Source organism: Pagrus major, chromosome 16 (genome assembly GCF_040436345.1).
Source record: "Pagrus major chromosome 16, Pma_NU_1.0".
NCBI classification, from domain to species: Eukaryota; Metazoa; Chordata; class Actinopteri; order Spariformes; family Sparidae; genus Pagrus; species Pagrus major.
The window spans coordinates 5,298,984-5,311,007 of NC_133230.1; the positions used below are offsets into that span (position 1 = coordinate 5,298,984).

Sequence of the window (12,024 nt, forward strand, 5' to 3'; positions counted from 1 at the left end):
AGCAGCTCAGTTATTTGAAGAGTGAAGCTGTTCTCCGTTGTTTTGATAGAGGACTGGAAGTGCCCGGCAGTTTGGTCGTACTCTCTGATGAGAAACTGCACTGGAGCTCCGTAGTGGGTTTGTCGGTACCAGAACATGGTGTAGCTGCCCATGTTGATCTCAGGACCCATGCTGCACTCCAACGTTACTGAGACTCCTGGGTTAGACACTTGATCTCCAGACTGAAGGACTACGACTGTGAGACCTGCAGAGAATGAAGGATAATGTTTCATCGATGTGCTAAACAGTAAATCCATACAGATAATTGACGTGCAAATGCGATGGGAACTTGCACATTCAAGCACCCGTTAGTTAGAAAATCCATTATAAGACAATACATAAAACCCGCCTGAGTGTAAGAGAAGTGACAGATGAAGGACTGAGATCAGCATGATGTCAGCGATGAGCTTTCTTCCACCTGAATGAGGCTGAATCTGTTCAGCACAAACAAACCAGGAGGTCACATGATTTTTCCAGTGCCAGATGTTGATCTTTAATAAATGTAATGCTGCAGACATCAAGCATCATCAAGGCGGAAAAGCATCTGAACCAGCATCTGCAACGTCATTTTCACGTCCTGTGCAAATGTACTTGCGCCTACCTGTGCATCCCTGGGCATGTTGGACTTAAAGTGAGTTGTAAGACCGCCGTGAACACTCTTTTCTCCCCTTGTCACATTGCATTTGAAGCTTACCTTCCTGTCCAGCTGTTATCGCTAGAAGTCCGTTCAGCTGTTGTCTGAATTTGGGTTTAACAGAGTAGGACTCTTCTTAAATACTTCACTTCTCTAAGATGCCAAAAGTTAGTGCTCTTTACCAAGTTAAACCTTTTTTTTGTTGTGCTAACATGTAGGCTATCATGAGTTGAAGTTTAGACATTGTTCATTGGGTGTTCGCTTTGCTAAGCTAACAATTGGTTAACTTAAAGGTCATGGGGCTGCTGGCTAACATGTTCGCTCTCCTGCTGTCTTGTAGTTGATGTCGTGACTGTTGTGTAGTAGTGAAATTGACATTGTGAGTTGATTCCTTGTCGTGATTCATCAACATATTTTTCATTTAGTTTGGATGGTGGTGACAGGGTAAAATATGAACTCTCATGTGTGAGTATTAAAGTGTTTTAGGCTGAATTTGTAGCACTTATATGCCCTTTCAACCAGAGTGAACCAAGTGCTGGTTCTGGGCTGATGCTAGTGCTGGTTCAGGTTGGTTCAACGTTTTGTTTTTTTTCCACAGGGATGAGAGCAGTCACTGTACATGTCTCCAAATTCCCAGCATTGCCAGGAACAACTATGGCGGACTGCATCAACTCTTTACAAGTGTTGCTCCTGGCTTTGCATGCCTACATTGGCATCCAAACATGACTGGTCTTCTGACCACTGTTCAATTTGGCGTCCATAGTGAAAAAGTATTTTGATTATTCTGCCGTGGATATGTCAGAACACGTTAAATTAGCTCTGGTTTTAAAAAATGGCGGTCATAAGTGGTTGTAGTTGGTTCTTGATCATGAAAACTCTACCACTGACCAGCAAATAGATGGCAATGGCTCCGAACCAGCACCTGAACCACCATGATTCAAGTAAGTAAAGGACAAGTTCACCCAAAAATGAACATTCAGTCATTATCTGCTCACCCTCGTGCTGATTGAAAATAAGGTAAAGTTTTGTACTCCACAAAACATTTCTGGAGCTTCACAGCAAAATAACAACTTAAAGATAAATAAAATGGCTTCATATATCTCAATAAGACTCTGGAAGCAGTGATCACAAATTGATCTAAAAAGACGTTATTTACAACTTTTTTAACGCTATTCTTTACACATACTCTTAATACTGTGTTTATATACAAATAACCCTTCTGAATATACGTTCTCTACAGGATTTACACTCTTGCACTGCCCGTACATCACATAGTAACTAACAAACTGTTCTGTGTACACTGTCTATAGTTTGAAGGGCAGCTCTTGCCTGTATATAATCTGTTTTCTTATATTTTCCAATAACTAGTGTATCCATATTCAAATTTGCTCTCTATGTGTGAATACAGAGAGCTACTGAGAACCTGAGAACCAGCCTGCCCCTCAGAAAACAACAAATAAAAGGCGAGCAGGGTTTTTAGTAGTGGGGTGACAATAAACCACATCACTGTGTACTGCCTGCACAGAAATACACAGCCGAGTCTGATAGATTCACGCTCTGAATAATCAGAGCTCCTGTTTGGATGTCTGCTCTTGTAATCTCAAACCGATCTTCAAACTCTTCCATATTGACCGCAACACTGCCGAAGAAGTTGTATCCGATTAAATTCATGAGACCGCTCTCTGTTTGCTGGTACCAGAGCATGCCAGTAAGACTGCTGTCATTGTGACTACACTGTAAGTCCACTGTGGCCTTTTCAGTGACTATTTTTGGATGAGATGGCTGAAATGTCACGCCGGTAGCTCGATCTATGGGAAAAACAGATTAAAAGAAGTGGTTGATTCAGAAGCCAAAAACATAAAAACACATTTAAATTAGTATTTTTGGAAGTAACTTCATTACATGGCAGCAAAATTAGAAGAAATCCAATCACAAATGGAGACATCGTTCAGGTTTGGTCGTCTGCTGCAGGAGAAACGGGCTGCCTTCAGTGAGCCTGTATGAAAAGAGACACAAAGCTGAAGGGTTTTTTGTGAGGGAGTGTCGTTCAACCACATCACTGTGTACTGGCAGCGCAGAAATAAACAGCCGAGTCTGACAGGTTTGCACTGAGAATGATCAGCCTCCCCTTCACTGTGTTTTCTCTTGTCAGCTTGAATTGTTTTTCAAACTGACCCTCGTAGTTGGGGGAAGTTTCATACCCATACCCGATGAGGGTCATAGACTGGTCCTTTCTTTGCTGGTACCAGAACATCATTACCAGGTTACTATCATCATGGCTGCAGTCAATGTGAACCTCACTGTTCTCCTTCACTATCTGAGGAGGAGATTGTTGAAATGTAACGGCGCTCACCTGACCTGTGGAAAAAGCAGATTAAGAAAATGTTATTGAAGCAACAGACAAGAAGATGCAGTGTTTATATCATGTATTTAACAGGATATTTATATTATTCTTATTGCATTTTAAACTTAACTAATAAGTAGTTTAATGTTACTTAGAATGAAATTTGAGATCTTACATGTAAACCAGAAGAAGATAAATGTGTGCAGTGGTGTGCAAGACATTGTCGAGCACCGACGAGAGGAAAGTGTTGCCCTGAGAAAAGAAAGGCTTGGGTAATGACGGTGTGTGTGTGTGTGTGTGTGTGTGTGTGTGTGTGTGTGTGTGTGTGTGTGTGTGTGTGTGTGTGTGTGTGTGTGTGTGTGTGTGTGTGTGTGTGTGTGTGTGAATTCATCATCACATTCTCATGATAAAACTTTATTTCATGTGCAGTGCCTCCACCTATTGGTTGAATCTCTTCAGGACAGTAATTTGCACAACTGTAGGCAGTCAAATGTAAGAAAAACACAAACATACACTGAAATAATAAAAAGTAAATTCATGCATTGTTTTTATGCCTGTGTATTCTAATTAAACATTAAAAGGACATAAAATAAACAAGATCTGATGTAAAATATTGTGTTATATTTATGGAAAATTACTGATTAGATTGTTTTAAGTTTGACACAAATGAATAATAAGGCATAAACTAATCTCTAATATTAAGAAATTACATTATTCCCATTATTTCTGCCTCCGATGCCATCCATTAATGTAAGTGAAACAACGTGGGTGGTAGATATGATCTTCCTTCCTGTATTTGATTATAATTAATGTGAGTCAGGTGTCAGGACAATGAACAGCCTCCTCGCTGTATGTTTTTGTCACAGTCCTGAGGTCTGCCACATCACTGTGTAGACTGGCAGCGCACAGATAAACAGCCTCATCCTCCTTCTGAAAGCTGGGTATTGTGAGAGACCATTGCTTCTTCTTTGAACTCACTGCCTGAAAACCAGTTTTGAATCCTTCTTCAAAGTTTGCATTGCCTGCTACTATGACCACTATTAACTGGAAAGCTTTTCCCCTCTGCTTTCTGTACCAGTACAGATAGTCATAATCTGTGTCATTCTGGTAGCAGTGCATGTCTGCCGAGCCACCGGGAAGACTGGAGATGTAGTCGGGCCACTGAGTGATCAGCACCGACTGAAAAACATCTGAAAGACAAGTAAAACAGGAAAGCTTTTACTAACAAATGTCCACTAAATCATGTCAATATTTGTTTGTTTGTTATGTTATTGTAAAACAGGTGAAATCAAAAGTTGCTTCAAAGCAACCAGAAATATTTTCATCACAGATTTAATGAGAGGAAGACAGATTTTTTTTCAGAACTTTACCTGTAGCACAGAGTATAAAGAAAGTCAAGGTGGTGAAGCCTGCGATCATTTTGATGAATGAAGAGGAAGTTAAGTGAATGAAAATACAGTGAACCATCACTTCAGATCTGACTGGAGGAAGTGACATCAGAATCTCTGTCGTGTTAAATAGACCAAAAGGAGGATCTACACATGGGTGTCGACGAGACTCATTAGCAGAGAAGGGCTGGGCAATATGGCCTTAAAATAATATCACGACATTTTTAGTCTGCAACTCCAAACACAATATATATCTCTATATTTTGAAGGTTACAGGACCTTCTCTCACTCTCACTCACACAAATCTCAAAATGAAGTGACGATTTCGGTCTCTGCCCGATCAACCGTTGCATCTATAGTATTAGTGTCCGATGTGTCTTTTTAAATCTTTGTTTGTCCTCTTAGAGCAGGGATAGAAAACTACAGCAGCTACTGTGTGAAAAATACTCTTGGCTCTCAAATACAAGCATCTCTATGTCTTGATCAAGCAGTTTAGATTTGATGCAGGTGCATGTTTGACACTGGGCCAGCAGGTTTTTGTAAAGGAGCCAGAGGAGTTGAAGCACTGTGCTACCTAGCTGCACAGAAGTACTTTGCACTGTCTGTTGAGGTTATGTTGGAGATAATAAGCTGAGCTTGGCGCAGGGAGTTGCCAGTTATGGTGAAACGTGCTTCAAAGTTCTTCTCAAGGGTTGGGTTTTCACGGTAAAGCAGTCCGATCAGCTCCATGGTCCCTTGGCCTCCTGACTTTTGCCGGTACCAAAGCATGTAGGGATAGTTGGTGTCTCCATGGTGGCAATCTAGACGGGCGTCTTTTTCTTCGGGCTTTATCAGAAGATTTACAGATTGTTTGATCAGGAGCGATGATACCACTACATCTAGAAGATAAACAGACTGAAGGTAAACACAGATTCATTGGTCTCATGAGAGATTACACATACAGCATCTAATGACTCTTACCTGTGAGCAAAGACAGAGACAAAAAACAAATGGCAAACATTTTAAGCAACATTTTCACTGGATATAAAAAAAATCTTCATGCAGGCACAATGTCATGGTGCTTCAAGTCTGACGTGTGACTGAAACAGACATGCAGAGTCATTAATATATCTACATTTGTAATGAGGAAGGAGGAGCTTACAACTGTCTTCATGTCTGTGTGCTTTCACTGCTCTCTACTGTTCAGTGTTTTTATTCTGATTCATACAAGGATCATCTGAGTGAATTTAATATTACTATGACTGTTAAATATATCAGTATATCCTTGTGACTTTCTAGAGTAGAGAGCTGAGCAGCAGAAGATAACATTCATCTAAGACTGAGGAGTTGTGATATTTTTAAGTCTCTGCTTCAGTTCTGCTTTTTCCTGGGTTGTCCATCTGTCTGTCCCATTTTTGTGAAAGCGATATCTCAAGAACGTCTTGATGGAAGTTCTGTCCACGATGACTTAAGGATGAACTGATTTAAAATTTAGAGTTCAGAAGCCAAAGGTCAAATTACATTATTCCCATTATTTCTACCTTCCATTCCACCCATTAATATAAATGTAACAATGTGTGTGGTAAATATGATCTTCCTTCCTGTATTTGATTATAATTCATGTGAGTCAGGTGTCAGAACAATGAGCAGCCTCCTCGCTGTATGTTTTTGTCACAGTCCTGAGGTCTGCCACATCACTGTGTAGACTGGCAGCGCACAGATAAACAGCCTCATCCTCCTTCTGAAAGCTGGGTATTGTGAGAGACCAGTGCTTCTCCGTTGATTTCACTGCCTGAAAACCAGTTTTGAATCCTTCTTCAAAGTTTACATTGCCTGCTACTATGACCACTATTAACTGGAAAGCTTTTCCTCTCTGCTTTCTGTACCAGTACAGATAGTCATAATCTGTGTCATTCTGGTAGCAGTGCATGTCTGCCGAGCCACCGGGAACACTGGAGATGTAGTCGGGCCACTGAGTGATCAGCACCGACTGAGAAACATCTGAAAGACAAGTAAAACAGGAAAGCTTTTACTAACAAATGTCCACTAAATCATGTCAATATTTGTTTGTTTGTTATGTTATTGTAAAACAGGTGAAATCAAAAGTTGCTTCAAAGCAACCAGAAATATTTTCATCACAGATTTAATGAGAGGAAGACAGATTTTTTTTCAGGACTTTACCTGCAGCACAGAGTATAAAGAAAGTCAAGGTGGTGAAGCCTGCGATCATTTTGACTTATGAAGAGGAAGTTAAGTGAATGAAAATACAGTGAGCCATCACTTCAGATCTGACTGGAGGAAATGACATCAGAATCTCTGTCGTGTTAAATAGACCAAAGGGAGGACCTACACATGGGTGTCGACCAGACTCATTAGCAGAGAAGGGCTGGGCAATATGGCCTTAAAATGATATCACGACATTTTTAGTCTGCAACTCCAAGCACAATTTATATCTCTATATTTTGAAGGTTACAGGACCTTCTCTCACTCTCACTCACACAAATCTCAAAATGAAGTGATAGTATTAGTGTCCGATGTGTCTTTTAAATCTTTGTTTGTCCTCTTAGAGCAGGGATAGAAAACTACAGCAGCTACTGTGTGAAAAATACTCTTGGCTCTCAAATACAAGCATCTCTATGTCTTGATCAAGCAGTTTAGATTTGATGCAGGTGCATGTTTGATACTGGTCCAGCAGGTTTTTGTAAAGGAGCCAGAGGAGTTGAAGCACTGTGCTACCTAGCTGCACAGAAGTACTTTGCACTGTCTGTTGAGGTTATGTTGGAGATAATAAGCTGAGATTGGCGCTCTGCGTGGCCCGTTACGGTGAAACGTGCTTCAAAGTTCTTCTCATGGGTTGGGTTATCATAATGAAGCAGTCCGATCAGCTCCATGGTCCCTTGGCCTCCTGACTTTTGCCGGTACCAAAACATGAAGGGATAGTTGGTGTCTCCATGGTGACAATCTAGACGGGCTTCTTTTTCTTCAGGCTTTATCAGAAGATTTACAGATTGTTTGATCAGGAGCGATGATACCACTACATCTAGAAGATAAACAGACTGAAGGTAAACACAGATTCATTGGTCTCATGAGAGATTACACATACAGCATCTAATGACTCTTATCTGTGAGCAAAGACAGAGACAAAAAACAAATGGCAAACATTTTAAGCAACATTTTCACTGGATATAAAAAAAATCTTCATGCAGGCACAATGTCATGGTGCTTCAAGTCTGACGTGTGACTGAATCAGACATGCAGAGTCATTAATATATCTACATTTGTAATGAGGTAGGAGGAGCTTACAACTGTCTTCATGTCTGTGTGCTTTCACTGCTCTCTACTGTTCAGTGTTTTTATTCTGATTCATACAAGGATCATCTGAGGGAATTTTATATTACTATGACTGTTAAATATATCAGTATATCCTTGTGACTTTCTAGAGTAGAGAGAGTAGAGTCAAATTCACTGTGACCTCACGAAACATGTTTTACAACAACAGTTCAAATGATATTCACCACAACATTTCACACAAATGTCTAATGGGATAAAATTATGCAGTTATGACATTTTATATCCAAAAGGTCAACTTCACTGTGACATCATTATATTCTGCAAAAAATGTTCTGGCCATGTGTGGAGTCAGCCGGATCTAAACTCAAACAAATGTTTTTTTAAAAAAGGTGTGATGTTAAATGTTTACAACAGACATTTTACTGTCTCTGCTCCTAGCCAGGAGAAGTTGTACCTCAGCATTTTATAGCCTAAAATCTAGAATGTTATGTTTTTAATGTTGTGTCTGTTTTTAAGATGATTCCAGCTTCATAAACGTGAATATTTTCTGGTTTCTTTTCTCTAATTTCTTTTTCGTCGATGACAGCAACCTGACTAAATTTGAGTCGTGGACAAAATAAGACATTTGAGTCATCTGACATTTTTCCCCTTTTTCTGGTTTTCTGTAGAACAAACAACTAATCTATAATTGGGGAAAAAAAAAAAAACGGTTAATTGACATTAAAATTATTGTTTGTTCTCAACCTAAGATTCTGGTCTCTGCCCAATCAATCGGTGCATCTATAGTATTAGTGTTTTTTTTAAAAATGTTATGTCCTGATAGAGCAGGGATAGAAAACTACAGCAGCTACTGTGTGAAAAATACTCTTGGCTCTCAAATACAAGCATCACTACTTCATTTAGATTTGATGCAGGTGCATGTTTGATACTGGGCCAGCAGGTTTTTGTAAAGGAGTCAGAGGAGCTGAAGCACTGTGCTACCTAGCTGCACAGAAGTACTTTGCACTGTCTGTTGAGGTTATGTTGGAGATAATAAGCTGAGCTTGGCGAGTTGCGTGGCCCGTTATGGTGAAACGTGCTTCAAAGTTCTTCTCAAGGATTGGGTTTTCATATTGAAGCTGTCCGATCAGCTCCATGGTCCCTTGGCCTCCTGACTTTTGCCGGTACCAAAGCATGTAGGGATAGTTGGTGTCTCCATGGTGACAATCTAGACGGGCTTCTTTTTCTTCAGGCTTTATCAGAAGATTTACAGATTGTTTGATCAGGAGCGATGATACCACTACATCTAGAAGATAAACAGACTGAAGGTAAACACAGATTCATTGGTCTCATGAGAGATTACACATACAGCATCTAATGACTCTTACCTGTGAGCAAAGACAGAGACAAAAAACAAATGGCAAACATTTTAAGCAAAATCTTCACTGGATATAAAAAAAATCTTCATGCAGGCACAATGTCATGGTGCTTCAAGTCTGACGTGTGACTGAAACAGACATGCAGAGTTATTAATATATCTACATTTGTAGTGAGGAAGGAGGAGCTTACAACTGTCTTCATGTCTGTGCTTTCACTGCTCTCTACTGTTCAGTGTTTTTATTCTGAGTCATACAAGGATCATCTGAGGGAATTTAATATTACTATGACTGTAAAATATATCAATATATCCTTGTGACTTTCTAGAGTAGAGAGAGTAGAGTCAAATTCACTGTGACCTCACAAAACATGTTTTACAACAACAGTTCAAATGATATTCACCACAACATTTCACACAAATGTCTAATGTCACCTTTTTCTGATATTCTGTAGACCAAACAACTAATCTATAATTTGAAAAAATAATAAATAGCTTGAATGACAATTAAAATGATTGTTAGTTGAAGCCCTACTATTTTTTTACAAAATATACTTAAATAAAATTCTCAGACTTCTCTGAACAGTCACTTCAAATATTTTCTTGATTTTTTTCATTAATCTTTTCCTTCCTCAATGTACACAGTCAAAGAAACAAACACTTTCTAATGAATCAACCATAATAATGAAGAGTCTCAGAGTTTTGTGGTTTCCTGTAGGTGTGCTGTTATCTGCTGGGTTATTATGGAGGTTTTTGTACGAGACAGTCACTGACTTTATCACTGTGCATACTTGCTGCTGCAAAATATTCTCCACTGTCTTCAGGATGTCTCGCCTTCAGGATGTGAAGATACGCTTTTTTCCGTCCATCTCCACTCACTTTAAAGTGGCTCTGAAATGCTGTCTCAACAGTAGGACTTGTAAAACGCACATATCCAATCAGCTTTAGGGCAGTGTCTCCTGGTGAGCGCTGGTACCAGAGAATAGTGTCATAGTTCGAGATTTGATGTGAACAGCTCAGGTTGAATTCACCATCTGGAAACATGAACAGTTCAGATGGAGTCTGTGATACTTGCTTTTCTGTATCGAGGTAAACTCCTGTAAAGAGATGAAGACACGATGTTAAGCAGTGCTAAAGTAGAAAGTGTCAACTCAGTTCCAAAAAGTGTCTTCATGAATGTTCAATACCTTTAATCCAGAACAAAGTAAGGATGGAAACGATGAGATGAGATGGCTTCATGTTGAATGTGGAGAACCAGTCAGAGTCTCTGCTGTGCTTTGTGGATCAGAAGGAGGGGCAGGAAGTGATGTAGAGAAATCAGAGCAGATGTTGACTCCGAGAAACTTTCTTTCATTCAGTCTGTTTGTCTTTCAGGAGCAACAATCTGCCTTTCCTTTTGTCATTTCCTCTTATTGACTAATAGGAGGAGGTTGCTAAAGATGTATCAGGATAATGTTTTCACCCCCATTCTGATTCCCTGCTTGCCATTTATGGATAGTGGCTACTTGTGTAGTAAAAGAGTTGTTGTACAGGACGTTGCTGGGAAGTATCAAGATCCTGTTTTTGATCAACAAAATAGACTCATCGATACGAATTCCAGCATTTTTTAATCAGGTATACCCAATACTCGTATTTGAACAACCCTAGTTTTTGCTTCATGCGTACATAGGACGTATTGAGGCTTTTCTGTCATGGTGTACAATAACTGTTTGCTGCACTGAAATACTGCCTGCTCACTAAAGGGTGCTTCGCTTCAAGAATATGAAGGGTTTTTGACCATTCACTCATTGTGGTGATTTTGATATAAGCTTTCAACAAGGTAAATTATTCTGCATTAAGCTTGTAAAACTGAGCATCGCCATCTAGAAAAATAGAGTGCAGAGTTTGAAGACAGGGCTGCAACTAATGATTATTTAAATTATCGATTATACTGTTGGATGGCGGCGCGCATAGTCCTAATGTGTCTTTATTTTTATGACTATTTCTTTACTCAATTTTGCTGTACTTGTGTGCGTGACAATAAAGCAATTCTGATTCTGACTGATTATTTTCACGATCAATCATTTAGGGTATTAAAATGCTCATCACAATTTTCCAGACCTCAAAATGACGTGTTCATAATGCTTCTTTTGTCCAAACAGTCCAAAACCCAAAGTCTCTTCATTTACTGTCATAAATGACAAAGACAAGAAGCAAATCCTCACATTTAGGAAGCTGGAAACAGCAAATGTTTGACATTTTTGCTTGAAAAATGACCGAAATGATTAATTGATCATGAATATAGTTGGCAATTAATTTATTTTCAATCAACAAACAGCTCTATTTGAAGATCAGTCTCCTGAGCTGAAAAGATGGAAACTTGGGTTATACTCTTTGAGAGAATAAAAATCTAAATTGGATGAACCCTAGAGCCTTTAAGGCTGTGGCTTTGAGAAATTAAAATAAACTCTAATTGGATGTTTATTTAAGCTCTTTTCACGTTAAGTTTTGAGGTGTTTTGTTGTTGATTGTAAAGGTTTTTTTGTGACAACAAGCTGTTAATATGTGTCGTCCCAAAAACTCACTGGAGAGTAATTTACTCTTTAACCCACTTTCAGAGGGGAGGAGGTTTTTGTCAGGAGCAGATGGGTGTTTGACACACTGTGGTTGACTAGCAGCACAGAAGTACGTTGCGCTGTGTTCAAGTGCTTTCAGATCGATTATGGAAAGTGAGCCATTTTTTGTTTTGTCGTCACGCAGGTCTCCAGTTAATCTGAAGTGATCTCTAAACGGCCCTTCAACGCTGTCGTTTTTGAACTGTACGTATCCATATCCAATGAGTTTCATGGCCGTGTCCCCGGGTGACTTCTGGTACCACAGCATCACTCTGAAGTCACTTTTTCCATGAGTACAGAAAAGCTGCACTTTATCTCCAGTGTTTTTGAAGACAGCAGAGGGATACTGATGGATCTGAACCCCGAGAGAAATACCTGTAGAGAGCAGAGTTGGACAGATT

At 39.5% G+C, this 12,024-nt stretch overlaps 1 protein-coding gene across 1 annotated transcript in view; it reads right to left on the bottom strand.

The window, feature by feature from the left end:
• The window catches only part of LOC141010098 (M1-specific T cell receptor beta chain-like), a 30,658-nt gene that overhangs the window by 7,247 nt on the left and 11,387 nt on the right, over positions 1-12,024 (bottom strand). The gene's annotated exons all lie outside the window — the stretch shown is intronic.